Source organism: Arvicola amphibius, chromosome 15 (assembly GCF_903992535.2).
Source record: "Arvicola amphibius chromosome 15, mArvAmp1.2, whole genome shotgun sequence".
NCBI lineage: Eukaryota > Metazoa > Chordata > Mammalia > Rodentia > Cricetidae > Arvicola > Arvicola amphibius.
The window spans coordinates 35,653,968-35,673,015 of NC_052061.1; the positions used below are offsets into that span (position 1 = coordinate 35,653,968).

At 44.4% G+C, this 19,048-nt stretch overlaps 1 protein-coding gene across 1 annotated transcript in view; it reads right to left on the reverse strand.

Moving 5' to 3' along the window:
• Window positions 1-16,016, reverse strand: part of Hydin (HYDIN axonemal central pair apparatus protein) — a 325,609-nt gene extending 309,593 nt beyond the window's left edge. The window contains exon 1 of the mRNA XM_038312407.1: window positions 15,976-16,016. The gene's annotated coding sequence lies outside the window, so the exon portion shown is untranslated. The remainder of the gene's footprint in view (window positions 1-15,975) is intronic.
• Window positions 16,017-19,048: the final 3,032 nt, after the last annotated feature.

Below are 19,048 nucleotides of genomic sequence, written 5' to 3' on the forward strand. Positions count from 1 at the left end.
GATTCCCATTGAAAAGCATGAAAAAATACTTGTATCCACCCTACATCCCCAGTAAGAACGACAATAAAATAACCTTGAATTAAAGTGGAACTTTCACTCCCAATAATGGTATGTAACCCATTAGCTGACCCAACCAACCATATGAACACAATCAAAAGCTCCCAATGAAAAGCCTTCATCACCCTAAGAGCCTTAAAGAGCTGTCAAGACAGTAACACAATTACCAGACCAGATCCCAAGGAAGCCAAGCACCAGAGGAGGAAGCAAAGTCATAGAACATTATAGCATCTGTACCCTTGGGGCAATTGCTAATCCAGAAACACACACCACACACACACACACACACACACACAAATACACACACACACACACGAGGTGGGGGGGGGGGATAAAAATAAATCTTAAAAAAAGGAATGCTTCTAAAGGGCCAGTTTAAACAAAAATAAAAAGACAAAATGGCCTGTCCTTCTTGTAACTTTATAAGCAGCGAAATGTCTTTTAAGAGCAAAGGCAAATTAAAGGCAGTCACAGCTTCTCAGTAAAGCACAATCTAACCAAAGGAAAGTGATTTCAAATGAAAAACCCATGGTGGGGAAAGAAATAGAGGGGGAACATTGGTGTGTGAAGGACTTTAAATTAACGTGCATTCCAACATGCACGAAAAATTATTAGTTCCCCGAGGGCATGCGTCTCTTACGTCTCACCCAGCCCAGGCAGGGGTGTGAAAGGCAGCAGACAGTGCAGAGGGCATGACGGTGTGCAGAGCTCCCATCCCTTCAGTTTCCAGGCTGACCATGCCCAGGTACCTCTTCCTGGCTTTCTAGATGGTCTCTGTGAGACCACTGCCCTGCTGCCTACAGTGGTAGGCATGTTACAACACACCATTAAAACCTGCTTTTATTTCCTTCCCTAGCTCACCCTTCAGCCTGTTCAAATCCCTTAAGATCATTAACCAAAAATAAAATATCAACAATCAGGTTCTAGACTCAGTCCCTGCTTCTGGGGGAGTCCAAGAGAAGAGAAGAGGAAGAACTGATCTATCAGACAAGAACACATATTATAAAGCAATGGCTGGGCCAAGAAGTCAATAAGCTAAGTCTAACACACGTATGTCCTGACAGTCAGGAAACTGTCAGAAACTACAAGAGATGGAGAGGGAAGAAAATAGAAACACTGCCTGTCTTAGGGTTTCCGGGGCTGGATGAAGCACCATGACCAAGAGCAACTTGGAGAGGAAAGAGTTTACTTCGTCTTACAGGGTCACACGTCCCAGTCCATCAGTGAGGAGAGGCAGGGTAGGAACCTGGAGGCAGAAACTGAAGCAGAGCCCATGGAGGAGTGCTGCTTACTAGCTTGCTCCCCATAGCTTGCTCAGTCTGCCTTCTTATGGAACCTAAGATGACCTGCCCATTGGTGGCACCACCCACAATTGTCTGCCATCCCCCTCCCTCTTCATCAATCACTAATTCAGAAAATTCCCCCACAGGCTCTTCTCTAGGCTAGTCTTATGGAGGGAGTTTCTCAATTATGGCTCCTTCTTCTCTGGTGACTAACTCTAGCTTGTGTCTAGTTGACAAAAAGTCAGCCAGGATACTGTCTGAATAAGACCTGGACGATGACAATATTGATAGACATGCTAACACGGAAGGGGAAATCTCAGGGGTCCTCATCCCTAGACAAAGAGCTGTAGGCAAACAATGACTGACAGAGAGGGAGAATCAACCTCCCCAGGAATGGGCCCCTAACTTGTTAGCCATGCCAGTGGTCAGCCCTGAAAACATAGATACAAACACCACTAAGCAGACTCAGCCATTTGCATATATAATTATTCAAAAGGGGAGTCATGAGTTTGAGGGGGAGAGGGCACGAGAGTGATTAGAGGGAGGAGGAGAGAGGAAATGATAGATTTATATTTTAATTTTAAAAAATTACAAGAGCTGGAGAGATTGCTCAGTGCTTAAAATCAGGCATTGCTCTTGCAGGAGATGAACGTTCAGTTCTCAGCAAGCATGTTGGGTATTGGGAAGCTCTGCCCAGCCCCACCCCTCTTATTCTAGACCCCAAGCCTGGGAAGCCCGCCATTGGCAGCTCCTCACCTGGAAGTGCTCAAAATGGCCTATAGGCTACTTAAGACTACGTAAGTCTGCCACGTGTGCTCTCATGTTCTCTCTCCCGCCTTCTTGAGAGTCACCCAGGAATGCTCTGCTTTGCATTGCCCTGTTTACTAAATCTGGATTTATTAATTTGGTTTGATTTGGTTTATTGTATTGGTGGCAGAAGAACCCAGCAAACGGGGATCCAATACTTATCATTGGGGAGCTCAAAAACACCTGTAACTCCAGCTCCAGGGCACCCACTGCATGCTTCTGGTCTCTCCTGGCATCTACACACATATATAAAAGAAATAAAATTGAAAAAATTGCAAAAGAAAGAAACCAAACTGGTAGTGAAACCAACATGAACTTGAAGGACTATTCTCTTGGCTAAAATGAGAAACCTCCCAATATAAACCAAATGTATATATTCATAATGAAACTAAACTCATAAGTATGTGTAAGAGAGACAGAGAGCCAAGGACTCATTATTTTCATCCCATTTAGATATATTTCATAGAAGCAATACAGTAAATGAGAAACAAGTCCTATACAGGAACATTCTAGTGAGAATGCCTAAGCACTGACAGTATTTAAAGCCTCACAATGCTCTCCTGCCAGGCTAATGTATGCTCTTATGCCAAAATCATTAGACAAAATCATGAAGAAAACATGTCAACCAATCACAAGAAGGCTAGCAACCTGAACCTATAGTCAGTCTTAATCTCATTAACAATATGTGAGCAGACAGGAAGAAAACCCTTCCGATTATTCTTCTGGAAAAAAAAAAAAGACCAACTTGAGCCTTTAGATCTAACCCCAGTTTACAGAAAGCACAGAGAAGTGTTACGTTGTCGTTACATCGAAGGCAGAAATCAATGAAAATTTGGTTATGGAAACTCAATGGGACAATTAATAGACTCCTACAACTTAAAACTAAAATTAAGAAGAACAAGCGTCAATGAAAACCCAGTAAGCTATGAGAGATGACACATGAATCATATTCTGGACAGAGCTTCTCAGAGGCTCGGCCGTGAAAGTAAGAGTCAGAGCCTGAGGTGCAGTGACTGACATTTGAGGGTACAAGGAATTATTGAACATTTTAGGGGTGTGTGTATTAGAGAGAGAGAGAGAGAGAGAGAGAGAGAGAGAGAGAGAGAGAGAGAGAGAGGGAGGAGGTGAGGGAGGAGGTAGGTATGGAGGGAGTGAGAGAGAGAGATAGAATACGATCGAGAGAGAGAAGAGTAGAGAGGCAGAGAGAGAGGAGAGAGAAGGCAGCAGCCAATGCCTGTGGTCTTTCCCCAGTTACTCTCTATCTTGTTTTCGGAGACAGGGTTTTTAATTCCTACTTTACACTGTACATGTAACTTCTGGTAGAACAAAACTCTAAAGGGGAAAGGCTACGCAGGAACTATTTGGAAGGTGAGCTGGAAGGCGGGCAGGAGGGCTCCATTAAGGAGATTGTCCCTTGAACACAAGAAGCATTGCCACAAAAGAAAGGTTAAATAGCTTTATCGCTTTTTTAAAATTTTTTTAATGATTTATTTAACTTTATGTCATTGGTGTGAAGGTGTCAGATCTCATGGAACTGCATTTTCAGACAGTTGTGAGCTGCCATGTGGGTGCTGGGAATTGAACCCGGGTCCTCTGGAAGAGCAATCAGTGCTCTTAACCGCTGAGCCATCTCTCCAGCCCAGCTTTATGGCTTTTGATTTGGAGTTATACTGTTTAAATCACATCAAAAGAGTCTACATAAAACATAGGAAGTCAAGCTCCCTCAAACAGGTGTTGCAAAACATAACTACACAACCTCAGGTCTAGAATGCTTACAGAGTTCCTATAAAACAGCATTTAAAGTATGTCTGGTAGGGGAAAAAAGCCCAGTCTGAATGGCCAATAAATATATAAAACATGGTCAACTTCAATCACCAGAAAAACACAACTAAAATGAAAATATGCCACTATATATCTTCCAGGTCAGCAACATTTGAGTCTGATGATTTAAAAGCCATCAGAAAACTGCAACCAAAACCACAAGGCAGCATGAATCCACAAGATGGGCAAAATTTGAGTCTGATAACTGTGAGCACCGAGCCCTGTGTTGAAAAGTACTAAACACTTGCCGATGGGGCTGTACCTGAATGGAACCACGTCCAAAACTAGTATTTTATTACCTAGTGAAGTTAAGGATACCTATGTCTGACCTAAGACCCAGGAATTTTGCCCTGGTCCACAGTCTTGAGTAAGGCTGGCGTGTTTATGCTGCAGACGCTGAAGAAATCTGCCCACAGCAGCTCTTTTCGATTAGTGACGTATTGGGAACCGCCTGCACCTTCTTGGGACTACACGGAGTGCAGTGCTGGGCTCCTGTGACGCGTTCATCCACAGAGATAATGCATCTCATCAGCAAATGCAGGGATTTTACACAAAGTTAAGAAAAATGAATCAATCACGAAAACACAGACACACACAGACACACACGGCAATTCGGTTTACATAATGCTCAAATTGAGGGAAAATGGAATCCTGTTTTCAGGAACGCATACAAAAGAGTAAACGATAAAAGCAATCAACAATAACAAGTCTCCTGAGTCAGGAGAGCAATGATCTCTGAGGTGAGAGAAGGAGAAGAAAACATTTCCTGAATACCGGATCGGAGAGGCAGCTCTGACTGTGGTGACTGTGGTGACTGTGGTGGCTGTGGTGGCTGTGGTGGCTGTGGTGGCTGTGGTGGCTGCGGTGGCTGTGGTGGCTGTGGTGGCTGTGGTGACCGTGGTGCTGTGGGGGCTGTGGCGGCTGTGGCGGCTGTGGCGACTGTGGTGACTGTGGTGGCTGTGGTGGCTGTGGTGGTGTGGATGAGCACAGCCTCCACAGGCTCATTCAGCTGATACTTGGTCCCTAGTCAGTGGAACTGTTTGGGAAGGATCAGAGGTGTGGCCGTGATGGAGGAGGTGTGTCACTGGGGCACGTTTGCAGCTCTCTGCCTTGTCCTTGAGGAGTGACCTTCCAGCGTTCTCCCAGCTGCCTGCCACCATGTCTTCACTCTGTCATCATGGGCTCTAATCGTCTGAAACTGTAAACCCAAGTAGATTTTCTTTTCTTTCTTTTTTCTTTTTTTCCTTTTTTTTTCTTTTTTGTTTTGTTTCTCTGTGTAACAGTCCTAGCTATCCCGGAACTAGTTCTTGTAGACCCAGACCCAGGCTGGCCTCAAACTCACAGACATCTCCCTGCCTCTGCCTCCCAAGTGCTGGGATTAAAGGCATGCGCCACCACCGCCACTTGGCTTTTGTAAATATTTTCTTGGTAAGCTGTTTCAGTCATGGTGTTTTATCACAGCAATAAAGAGGGAGCTAATGCAGGGGTCAAGAGCACTTGCTGCTCTTCCAGAGGACTGGGATTGGTTCTTACAGCCCACAAGAGACAGCTTACAACCACCTGCAACGCCAGCTCCGGGGAAAACAATGCCTCCAGGGGCACTGCATGCACATGATGCACATAAAATATTTAAATTAATTTTTAAAAACGTATTTGTGGGATAGTATTAATTTAATCTTGCCCCAGGTGAAGGCTGCACCTGAGCCCTTCATGACTGCTTTCAAGTTACACATGTACAAACTACAGACATATGTCTGGACGTGTATGTATGCTTCATATGTTTACATGGATTTGAATTTCACAACTGAAATTCCAAAGAGAATTCATTTTAAAAATTAAGCCTTTCTCAAAACTTAGAACACATCCTTAAAATTATGTAACTTAACTTGTCCTAAGGTGGTCCCCATTCCTAGCCCAGATGGTGATTCGTGAGGTTTATGGTAGGTCCCTACTTCAAAGAGGTATGCTGTCTGGGGAGGACTGGAGTTCCGATCTCATGAGCAGGTAAGGTGTTTTCCCCAAGAGCACACGGGGACACAACTGCACAAGCTTAAAGCTGCCCCCCCGGGGGAGGGTGGAGGTTAATGATGCAATGGGTAACTCTCCAGCGGAATGATACTTGGTAGCCACGGATTAGCGCTGACTGTTCATCTGAGGATTCGCCTCTCCAGTGTTCTGCCTTTGACCCTTCATTCCATCTACTACATCACAAGAATAATATACAAGCTCTTAGGAACGATGTGGAACTGGTTGAGAAATACAAACTTACCCCATTTTAAGTCTATGGTGCCCCCAAGTTGTCATCAAAGAAGCTCACAACTTCATGTACACCCACCAATGTACCACTCTCCGAAGTGAGAGTCCATAATAATGTAAACTGGTCTCGTTTGTTCCTGACTGACCATTACTGGCCTATCCCACTGTTCTAGATTAATCTCCCTACCCGAACAGAAATCCTGCTACCCACACTTGAATTTCACTTCAGATCAAAACAAAACAAAGCTCTGTGCCTGGTGACCTCTGGAGAACCTGGTTAAATTTAAAGATTCATTGTTAAAGGTCAGTGTCCCTTGCTGCAAATACAGTTCCTATGCAGATGAGAAGCTGAACCTGCCCCATGGTGCTGAGGATAATTAGCCAGCTGCACCCACATAATAAAGTGCAGATGGTTAATTGCACCAGCAAATGACTGCTTACTTGTGGGCACAAAAGCCCGCACCTAAAAGCATCGATAGTATACTTGGGTGTATTTATGCTCAGGCTAACAAAACACATTTCCCAAATTTCATCTGTGAATAGACCTTGGCAGGCTCCAACCGCATGGCTTTGGGGTTCGCACTGCTAAGGTCGAGTTCAAGGGAGGAACCAATGGCCACAGGGCAGCCTCTCAACTGCTGAAATACTTCTGTATGGTGAGGAATCTTTTCTGAAAAATCCCCTCTTTTATTGTGTAGGATTCAATAAGTAAAGTGAGAATTTCATCACACGCTCCTAAACTGTAGTCTTAACCACTTCAGGCTCAATCAACAGAGTCAATCTGTCATGGACCAAAATCTCTAAAGCCATGGGTCAAAAACAAAACATTTTAAATTATTTTAAATTTAAATTTAAATTAAATTTAAAACAAAAATTATTTTAAGATAATTTCTGCCAGGCATTTGTTATAGAAATGAAAAAAAGTAACGCACCATGAAATGAAAATTTCTTTCTTTTTTCTTCTTTTAAGCAAAACCACATCCGTATTAGTTTCTTGGTAAGAAAAACAGGATGGATTTTCCCATACCCCTGAGAACTTTTGTGTGCTAGCTGAGCTCCAGAGTTCAGACACATGCACCCAATGGCCGTAAGACATTCTTCCAAAGATCCCATTTAAAAATCTATCTATTAATCCACGCATGGCAGGAATAAGATTTGCGGAGAAAGCAGAGGAGGGGTAAGCCATGTCTATTTGGAAGTTCTCGGCCAGCTGCAAAGCTCTAGGCTTTGTGAGGGGTCAAGATGTCAGGGCTCCGGGCAGAACAGTAATCTTGCGCCTGTGACGACTCTCCTCAAGAAGGCCTGGGCGATGGGATTCTATTCAGTGTAATTGTATGTTAGGAGGAGGAAGGAGCGGTTTGCGCTGGTTCTAATTATCAAGGCCACACTAGCTTTTTCAGAACCATCTGTTTAATTGTGATTACAAACAGCAATGTAAAAACACAAGCGATTAACCAACACCAAGTTCCCTGCCACCAACGGCTTTACCATAACAAGCCGCATTGTGGAAGAGCGTGGTATCCCTTCTCTCTCTGCAATATTTCATGATTTAGCAACTGACAGCCTGCGATTTATTACAGATCCTCATTCTGAAAGAGCTCAAATTATTAATTAGTGTTCTTCGATTACATCCTCTGGTTATTCCTTCTTATTAAAGCTGGATTCCTCTAGAGTAAAGGGGATTATATGAGAATTGAAGCAAGTCAGAGTCTTTTCCACTTCACGCCAAACCCTGGCGGCTTCCCGTGAGACAAATCAGCCATAACGAACTCCCGGGCACATTCCAGGGTGCTGTGAGACTCATCTGTGGCACTCATGAACTCCAGCTTCTGCTGTCCTGGTATGGGCTCCCATGCCTGTCCTGCTGCCATTTTAGAAGCAGTGAGTGTTGGGAATTGTTTTCAGGCATGAATAAAAACAGCTTAACCTTGAAATTTATTTATTTAGAGATTCATCTGTGCCACTGAAGTAAATTTGAGTGATTTGTTTATTGATGATGATGATGATAATAATAATAATGATAATAATGAAGATGATGATGATGATAATAATAATAATAATAATAATAACAATAATAATAATAATGGCACTGAACAGGGAATCAGGTAAAGTTGCCCAATTTTGGGTTAGGATACCAGGCTAAGCGAATAAAAACCAGATGCAGACACAATCTGATCACCACCCTGCCTTCCACCCAGGACACTTTAGATAGCTTATTAAAACCATTTTCAAAGAAAAATATTGGGGCTTATGAACTGCCAGTGAAGGTGTGAAAGATTGCTTTTCTTTTCTTTATTCTCCTTTCATAGATTACATCCTACCCAAAGTCTCTCCGTCTCCTCTCCTCTGAGTCCCTCCCCCAAGAGAGATTTCTTCTGCCTTTTCACACAGATTTTTCCTACACTCGGTACAATGGACTTTGGATAATTGATCTAACATGAAGACCACTACATTAACAGCATCATACACTTTCCCACAAGCTTTTTAATCAAGGGCAGAACACTTTAAAGTTCACTTTTCCCCCCCTCACTACCTCAAGGGATAAATAGGGGATAAATAAATAAAAGGACTAAAGGCACTTAAATCCCCCAAGAAATGAAAAGCCTGTGTGGTTTTTCTTTTTTTCTTTTCTTTTTTTTTGTTTTTGTTTTTGTTTTTTTTTTTTTTTGTTTTTCGAGACAGGGTTTCTCTGCAGCTTTTTTTTTTTTTTTTTTTTTTTTAGAGCCTGTCCTGGAACCAGCTCTTGTAGACCAGGCTGGCCTTGAACTCACAGAGATCCGCCTGCCTCCGCCTCCCGAGTGCTGGGATTAAAGGCGTGCGCCACCACCGCCCGGCTGTGTGTGGTTTTTCAAATTAAACTGGGGGCATCGTGCACTAGATCAATCCCTCACTTATCCTCCTCTATGCAACCCGAAATCCTTCCAGCCACGAGCCTACAATTATTTCTGCCTCATTTCAAGCCCCATCCTTGTGAAAAGCCAGTTGCTAAATGCTTCTGTGGTATTAATGAGGAAGCAAATCTCAGGATCATTTGAGAGGAAGATTTGCTCCTAGGAAAGGGCTAGCTATCATTTCTTCACTTTTAATGGTGGTGACATGGTTAATGGGTGGGTTATGGTTCACCACATTCAAAAGATAGATGAAGCAGTGACCTTTAACCTCTGCGGTTCAAATCCCAGTGGGAATCCAACTAAGAAGGCTATGGATACCAACTCCCTTAATGATGCCTGTGGAGCTAGAATCCACATACCCAGAGTAAAGAATCACTAAGCAATCCCAAATGTGGACCAATTAAACCATCCCTTCCAAAGCCAACCAGCTCTGTGGGTTGCTTTCAAGCTTGAGGAGAGTTTTCACATTCTGAGTGCTTGAAAAAACAGCCTCAAAACTGTGCCTTGTGCCACGACTCTCACACACTGTTCAGTGACGGTTACCTCTTCCTGTTGACGACTGCATGACCGGTCTCACACAGCCAGAGATACTGTTGCAATTCCCTCAAACAAACCATTTCTTATCGCTGTTAGGATGCTAAACACCTTCCAGGCACTACCACTTGAAGAGCTTTGCAGACATGCCCTCTGGTTCGCAACACACGAGAGTACGCCCACCTTACAGAAACAGAAAACAGCTCTCTGTCGAAACCGGCACGGTCTTCATTTGGCGCTTGCAAAACCATTTTTCCAGCTTTGCTGTCCATGAAAATGGTCAATACATCTAAGTGTGCGATTAGCTCCCATGCTAGCTATAGTGCCAGATGTCCTTAATATCTGTACTCGGGAGGCAGAGGTACATGACTTTTTTCTTCCTCTCCAGTTCTCAAGTCCAGTCCCTAGAAGTAGCCAAAAAGTAGTGAGGAGAGCTGAGCAGACAGCTGTGAGGTCGTCTGATAGACAAGGGGACACTGCATTCTGCCTGTGGATGAAGAACGAGTCCCATCAAAGTGTGCAGAGGGCCGGGCGGTGGTGGCACACGCCTTTAATCCCAGCACTCGGGAGGCAGAGGCAGGCAGATCTCTGAGTTCGAGGCCAGCCTGGTCTACAAGAGCTAGTTTCAGGACAGGCTCTAGAAACTACAGGGAAACCCTGTCTCGAAAAACCAAAAAAAAAAAAAAAAAAAAGTGTGCAGAGGGAGAGGAGACTCTGCCTTCGAGGCAGATCAGAACAGAGTAAGCCTGCTCTATCTGACCATCCACAGTGGAACACAGATGAAGTCTCAGTGGCACGGACAAAAGAAGAGAGGTTGAAAGGAGAAATAAATTGTGCCTGGGACCCTGGAGTCACTGACTAGCTCTCCAATTTATGAGCATTCCGAACTCTATCACCTATGAGCTCCCAAGTCTCCAGAGTCGATTTTACAGGGAGTCCAGGCAGTTTGCTCCTCCGAAAGCCAAGTGCAGACAAAGGCAAACCCTCCAGAGGCCTGCGTTTCAGCCACCAAAGAAGAGGTAAGCAGCTGGCAGTCGACATGAACAAGCATGGCTAAGAGTGAAAACACCCTGAAAAGAACAAACAGAAGCTCCACACAGAAAGGAAATCCAACAGAATAAAAGGAAACAAACCCTGATGAAAACTGAAGGCACTGAACTACGAGTCAAACTCCTAATCATCACAAGAACGCATTTGGTGTGTATTCAGCAGTCGGGCTTAGACTCCTTTCCATAATAAAACAAAACTCAGACAAACAAAGAAAACATCCCAAGGGCTAGAGAGCTGACTCAGCAGTGAAGATGTTTGTTGCTCTCAGCGGACCAGGGTTCCGTTCCAAGCACCCACATTAGGTGGCTTATACATCCAACTCCAGGGGCTGTGACCCCTGCTCTGAGGACACACACCCATTATCAGGGTCTTTTCTTTCTCTGGATGAATGTCTCTCTGGATGCAGTCCATGCTGCCCAGGAGCTTTGGTTTCTGCCTGAATCCCCCAAGTGCTGGGCTCTCAGGTATGTGCCCCACAGCTGGCCTGAGGACGCCTATTCTTAAAGATATCGAGCGCTACAGAAGCAGTGGTACAGAACAGGGACTCTTTAAACATTTTTCCCTGGTAAACCCTTTTCACCTGGGAAATTTTCACACAATCATAGGTGTGTGGATACATAAACCCGCAATACACTGATCATCACAAAGAAATTCATTGTATAGTAACTCCTTGGTATGTATATAGTTTTACCACTTATTAAAGATGCAAGCAAATGTGCATGGTTCTAAGATGGACTTTTTAAAATTTCATACAGAGAAAACATGGCAGATATTTGGCATGCAGGAGAGAGCCTCTGCACTGTTGTTCAGGATTGATTGATAGTTTCATTTTATAGTAGCTAATGCTAAGAAAGACCCTTTGCATAAATATGTAACATAAAGTAGATTTAGGGCCATTCCAGAAATTGTTGGGAATTCTGTCTAAATTGCAAGCTGAGATTCAGTTATTAAAGCACAGAGTCCAGTGCTCCAGTGGGGACCCCACGGCTGTGCTCCAGTGGAAACCCCACGGCTGTGCCCCGGTGGGGGACCCCATGGCTGTGCTCTGGTGGGGGAATCCCATGTTGTGCTCGAGTGGCAGACCCCATGCCTATGCTCCAGTGGAAACCCTGGGAACCCCATGCCCATGCATTTATGGGCAGCACTAGCTGAACCTAGTGGGTTATCAAAAAGAAAAAAAAAAGATTTGAAGTTGGGAAAGCGGAATGTTAAGAGGAATATGGGAAGCTGTGGGGAAATGGCATAGATATGATCATATTTCAGTACACATGTATATGAAATTCTCTTTTAATGATAAAAGTAAAAGGATGATTTTTAAGAGATATGTAGGTGGAAGCAAAATGACCTAGCAATATGCCACTAACATTCTGGAAAGGAAAAGAAAGAAGATGAGACAGAAGTAGTATCTGAAAATTAATGGCTGAGTTCCCCAACTCAATATGAGTCATCACCCCAAGGATAGGATACTGTCAAAAGGACTGTGGAAAACACGTGTGACAAAGAAAATAAGGGAACAAAAACAGGAGGAGCTCCAAGAAGCTCCAGCGGTTCCAAGGAGGGTCCATCTAGTTAGACCCCAGAGAAACTGAAAACCAGAGGATAACACGTTAGCATCGTTCCATTGAAGGAGTCCTCTAGCTGTACTGCAGGTGGAAAAAACATGGCTGCTGGTGGGAGGACTAAGGCACAAGAAGGACAGAAAGCATGGAAGATGTTAAGTATAAAAGCAGGTCTACTTTTACATACAACGCGGGGAAAGCTCAGGCACAATGTTCTCAATAAAACAAGCCAGACAAAAGGTTTTACAGGTTTATGGTTCCATGTATTTGGAGAGTACAGAATCAGAAGTGAGACCATTGTCACAGGCTGGAGGTGAGGAAAGAGGGCCTACTCGACCCAGACACAAGAGAGCTGCTGGAACCACCAGACTAATTCTATATACTGTGGTGAGTTGTGCTATCACACGACTTTAGATTTTTAAAGTTGGCTTGTGGAACTTTACAGACAACAAGGAGATATTTTATAGTATAGATTACATGTCAATAAATCTGACTTTTAAAGTAGTACAACGTAATTACTAGTGTGTTATAGGCCCACAGAAAAACAGTTATCATTTATTTGTTGTTATTTAGGCTAAATGCAACTTGGTGGAAAAGAATAGCTAAGAACACTCTTCTGGTTTGGTGTTGCTGGTCATTGTTTATTCCTTGCTCTTCAGGGGCCCACCACCCAGCTCCCAAATAAAAACATGGAGACCTATTCTGATGTATGAATGCCTGGCCTTAGCCTGCCTTGTTTCCAGCCAGCTTTCCTTAAATTATCCCATCTATCTTTTGCCTCTGGGCTTTTACTTTTCTCCATTTCTGTATATTTTTTCCCTTCTTATTCTGTGTCTGACTGTGTGGCTGGGGGGCTGCCCCTTGCATCCTCATCTCCTCCTTTTCTTGCTCTTCCTTTTCCACTCTATTTCTCCTCCTGTTTATTCTCTCTGCCTCTCCTGTCTTAAGTGCTCAACTCTTTATTAGACCAATCAGGTGTTTTAGGCAGGCAAAGTAACACAGCTTCACAGAGTTAAACAAATGCAACATAAAAAAAGCAACACATCTTTGAATCATTAAACAAATTCTCCATAGCATAAAACAATGTAACACATCTTTGATTAATATTCCACAGCACCTTGGTTTGTTCCTATGATAAATTTTCTAGCCGAAAGCAACTTAGGAAGCAACGGGTTTATTTGGCCTCCAGGCTACACCCCACCATCAAGGGATGCAGGACTGGAACTGAAAAAGGCACTGGGGAGAAGCGCAGCTTACTGCTTGCTGGTTTGCTCCACTGGCCTTCTTTCTTTCTTTATATTTTTTGTTTTATTTTGGTTTTTTGTCTGTTTGTTTTTCAAAACAGGGTTTCTCTGAGTAGCCCCAGCTGTCCTGGAACTAGCTCTTGTAGACCAGGCTGGTCTCACACTCAGAGATTCACCTGCCTCTGCCTCCTGAGGGCTGGGATTAAAGGCGTGCGCCACCACTGCCCGGTTCAACCAGCTTTTTTTACAGCCCAGACCTGCCCACAGTGGGCTGGTCCCACCTACATTGATGAGTAATTAAGAAAATGCCCAACAGGCCAATTTGATAGAGACAATTCTTCAGTTGAGGTTCCCTCTTCCCAGATAAATAAAGGTTTGTGTCAAGTTCACAGCTGAATCTAACTATGGTCAACATTGTTGGGAGGAAATATTAATTTTATCTCAACGATATACATATACATATTAAGCATACAATGTATTAATATCCGGAGTATGTACAGTACCCCCAATGCTCTAGTTTCTTGTCTGGTACTTGGACAATTACCATGACCAAAGACAACCTGCAGGGAGGAGAGCTCTCTTTTGGTTTACAGGCGACAGTCCATCAGACAGATACCTGAAGCAGGCTCCACAGAGGAGCACTGCTTGCTGGCTCACTGGCAGGCTCATGCCTAGCTAGCTTTCTTATACAGCCCAGGGCCACTTGCTAGGTAATGGTACAGCCCACAGTGGGCTGGACTCTTCTATATCAGCTAATAACCAAGATGATTCCCCACAGCCATGCACACAAGCCCATCACGAGACTCCCGTCTCAGGCAAGTCTAGCAGAGCTGACAGTTAAAGCTACACAGGATATCTAGAAATCTATACAAAAAGGACATCTGCATTTTAAAAGACAGGCGATCCAGGTTAGAGGAGCTGCCATTAATGAACGGTCACAAGCTGCTTCATCTGACTTGTAGTCAGGGAGATAAAATAAGGTGATGACCACTCTCCTCCCATCAGAAAGACAGACAAAAGTCCTAAATAAAGAATAATCATGTCAAGTATTGATCAGTATTCAGGACAAGCTACACAGATAGGGATGGTGAAGACCATGTGACTCACACTTAGATGTATCAGAAAACTTTAGGTAACTTTTAACATGGCTGGGATTTTCTTTGCAGGTCTATTAACAGATAGGCCTGTGCCATAAAGCAAAGATGAACAGACCTGACTGTGCTGCTGAGCACGGTGCAGGATAGCCATGCAGACTGTAGAAGTCACAGAGGTCTGAGAATATGACAGAAAGAATGGACACAAACCCCTATCCCCGCAAGCAAAGGGTGAGCCCCCCCCCCCATGCGGACAATGCTCATGCCCTCAATGCTCTCCTGGAATTAACTGCTGTGAACTGGAGAGCCCCAAAATGCAAAAGAACAAGAATGCAGTGGGTAGGCCCACCTACCCTCCATTGGTTTTTGACGGCAAATGGAAAAACTACTACTAAATGTTATAGAATTTCCTTCAGGAGTTCCACATTTAAAGGTTTTTGGTGGTTCTATGGCTGGTTGGGTTGCTCTTGAGTTATCCTGCATGAGTGTGGCCCTTTTTTTGTTTTGTTTTGTTTTGTTTTTAAACTGTTTTCAACTTTGATCTTAATTAAAGTCTGGTTCTAACACAGTAACCCTTGAATACACCTGTGTTCGCTCATTTAGAATGGAGATCTTGTTGTTAACAATCTTCCTGAAAAGCAAGTTAGTCGTAGACATGACGTGGTGCTTCTGTTGCTTAAAAGTAAAAATAAGGAAAATTAAAAACAGTTGTCTGGTTAACACGCCGGCGGTTGTAATGTTCCGAAATGAAAAAGAAACAACCAACAGAGGCGGGGATGGAGAAACTCAAGCACACATAGTGCCCAGAGCTCTGAGGGGCGCAGGCATAAACAGGGCCAGTCCCTAGCTCCACCGTGGGGCACTTTCTGAGCCAGAAGCGCGAACATGAAAAGGTGCAGCCCTGTCACAGGACCGCACAAGTAAAGCAAGCTTGAGAATTTTTCCACCCGCCCCCTTTTTCTTCTTCTTCCTCCTCCCCTTCCACCGCGCCCTCTCTCTTTTAATTGACCACGCATTTGATCTTCTGGGTCATTTTGAAAAGGTGGGCAAAAACAACTGAAGGAGTGCCAAGGACCTGCCATCCATTTTCCTATGGAGGAAAGACTGGAAGGGATTTACCCAAGACTGAAATCAGAAGCGAGGTTACCCCCTTTTCGGTGCTTCCAGGCGGGAACCCCAAGAAAGAAGAGAAAGCAAAGGTCCCAAAACTTTAACAAGGTGAACACCGGGACCAAGGACAGGCAGGGGGAAAGTTCAACAGTCCCCATAATTGCACTCTTTCACCCCAAGACCATTGAGAGATCCAGTGATCTCTGCGCACCCAGAATCCCACGTCAATCCCACACCCCACTCCCCGCCGAGACTGGGTCTAAACTCACAGTCTCGGCACCTCCTGCGGTCCGCTTTTTCATGCACCGTCGGGTCCATCTTGTTGCGATCTGTTGCCACAGCAACCGCCGAGTGGCGCACACTCTAGCAAGAGAAGCGACGATTGGAAAAGGCGGGCGCCCGTAGCAACCGCCAGGTAGCGAAGCAATACATTTTATTTACGGTTTCTTGGGACACAGACTTCACTCCCATCTCAACGCTATTCTTAGTCAGACTTTTCTCGGGTTTTCAAAGCCACTTCTCACACGATATTTGTGAACTCCTGCCTCTTCATGACACATTAGATCCCCATTTCCAGAGTATTTATCCTGTGGTCCTTTGACCTCCTCTAGAGGTCCAGGAATGTCCTCCAGTTATGTGCTGAAGGAGTCAAAAGCCCATATCATCCCGAAAGAGTAATTTCCAGATGGATCAGCCTGTCTTCCTTTTCTGAGACAGAAAACAAAGTGGTGTTCTACCCAGAGTTTATTTACATTTATTTAACTTGGCCCTTAAGACACCTCCCAAAGACTGTAACTAGTGATCTTCCATCACTTGTTCAATTAAAAAAAAATCATATCTAATGATCAATGATTATTGGTCAAATATTAGTTATCAAGGGAATATTCCAGGCACTGAAAGATTGTAACTGCCAGGGATGCTTCACCAGTTCACTTCACCAGGAGTTTCCGGTAAACACAAGGTCACAGACAGTGCTGTGCACACTGTGGTCAAATTATGGAGAATGGTGAGCACGGTGGTCGCTGGACAGGGTGGTGAGGGATGGCTTCCTGGAGGAGACAGCACAGGAGCTGGAGCATGGGAAGATAAAAATGATGGAGAGGTCAAGGGGAAAGCAAGACGCGACAGAAACAGGACATTAAGGGCAGACTTGAGTGTGTGTTAGTCCAGGAAAGGAGAGTCAGCGAGGCCGCAACAGAGAGGGCAGGAAGGACGGTGATGGGACGTAATGAGATGGCTCTTTGCAGAACCACCCCCCCCCCCAGTATCCGGTGCTCCTGTCCCCTGTCACATCCTATCAGGCCACCCCCCAGTATCCGGTGCTCCTGTCCCCTGTCACATCCTATCAGGTCACCCTTGCTTATTTCCTCTGCAGACCTTGTTAGCGTCTTTTCCCCTGTGGGCTCCATCAGCTTGTATCCCAGCACCTAGAATTGTAACTGGTCCAAGACCAACACTAAAGAAATACTTGTTGGCTACAAGAAGCTCCAGGCCACAATACCAGGACTCAGGGGCTGACTGCGGGAATGTGGGAGAGAATAAGAGACATACCTCTGCCTTCGGGAGTTTGAAGGCCTGTGAAAGAGATGAATTATAAACTATATTGGTAAATTCATTGTGTGCAGAATTGGATGATTTAGACTCTGGGTGCTGTTCTTCAGCCCTCTGATAGATTCTTTATTCTTTCAGTTACATCTCAGTTCAGGGTCACAAGTGTAGAATACCTACTGTGTATTGACACTGATAAAAGCCGTCAAGACGGACATCAACTCTGCCTGTGGCGATGTGCACCACAGCTTACACTCGTAGCCCAATAGCTCCTGTGGTCCTGAGCTCTTGATATGTGCCTGGTCCCAACTAGAAGGTGGACTAGAAGTAAATTAGGGTCATAAAGACTTTGAGCAAAAGAAGAACGAAAAATCCCTCAGTATCTTCAAGGTTATTGGCTGAAGGAGTTCCCACAACACCTTGCTAATTGAAAAAATATTGACTTCACATTGAAATGACAATGTTTTGGATATACTAAGTAAAATTAAAACTAATTTTACTTGTATTTTCCATGGTTTAATATGTCTTTTAGATGTTAAAAATCTTAAATGTGCATTTGACAGTGCCTTTCCTTTAGGAAGTTCATGCCAGATGAATACACAAATGAGTTCTTGATGTTAAAGTAGTCATTTGTGGCTTGGCACATGGAATAGCTAATTTCAAATCGAGGAATTAGACCAGTATTTTACAAAGAAAACAAGGCAGACATCTTCCCAAAGATACTGGGCATGCACAGGGCCAGAAAGGAACCACTGGGGAAGATCCCCTCAGACAGGGTTGAGACCTGACATCCTTGAAAACTCCAGACAAAACAACGGGGCTTTGAGGAGAACCTGAGGCAGATGTAAACCGTGGTGCCTACAGGAGTTTAAACTATGCAAGGGATGGTAGACTTGGCTCTGAACACCGCTGTCAAACTCTGAAGGGCAAGAGGTGAGCCCGTGAGTCGCCCCCAGCTGAGCAGAGAAAGCTGCTAGGTTGGAAACAACCCTCCCTCTCCCCCCTCACCCCACCCCTCCCACTCCCTCTTCATTTTATGTGAGCATTCAGTGGTACAAGACGTGGGCTACTCCAGAAACTGTCCCCAGACCATTTAAGTCCTTTCTAGGAGGAGACCTTAATGGGACAAGGAGACCTCAGCAAAGGAGAGCTGAATGAAAGAGCCCCCCAAACCCGCACCAATATTGTGCCTCCAGAGAGTGATTGGCTATGAGAGCTCATGAGTGGCATTAGGAACCCTTAAAAACAGTCTCAGGGAGGAAGTTCCCTCTTCTCCCCTCCACCCTCCACTAGGAGAGGATGCAATACTCTTCACCTCCAAACAGTACATGTTGGTAGCAGAGATCTCCAGAACAACGCATCTTCCGGAACTGTGAAAAAAAATTAATCATGTGCACAGTCTGTTGTTTATAACTTCTCTGGTCTTGGGAATTTTGTCAGAGAAGCACAAATATTAAGACATTTTGGAGGCAAAGCCAGGTCCCCAGGAGCTGCAAAGAACCAGCCAGTCAAGAGGTCTATCTGACCTCATTTCTTATTGGTTTCCTACTTATGGGGTATGCTCCCTGAAGAACTCTCAAGAAATGACACATCCCTTAACCACAGAAGTGTCAGACAAGGAACTTTCTTACTGTCCCCTCTTCTCCTCCCTACCATTCTCCAATTCAAGAAGGGCCAGAAAACAGTTTTCCAGCTGTGGGCACAGATTGAGACATCGGTGAGCAGAGAGAGACAGAGAGACAGAGACACACACAGAGAGACAGTGACAGAGACAGAGAGAATAAACTATGCCCC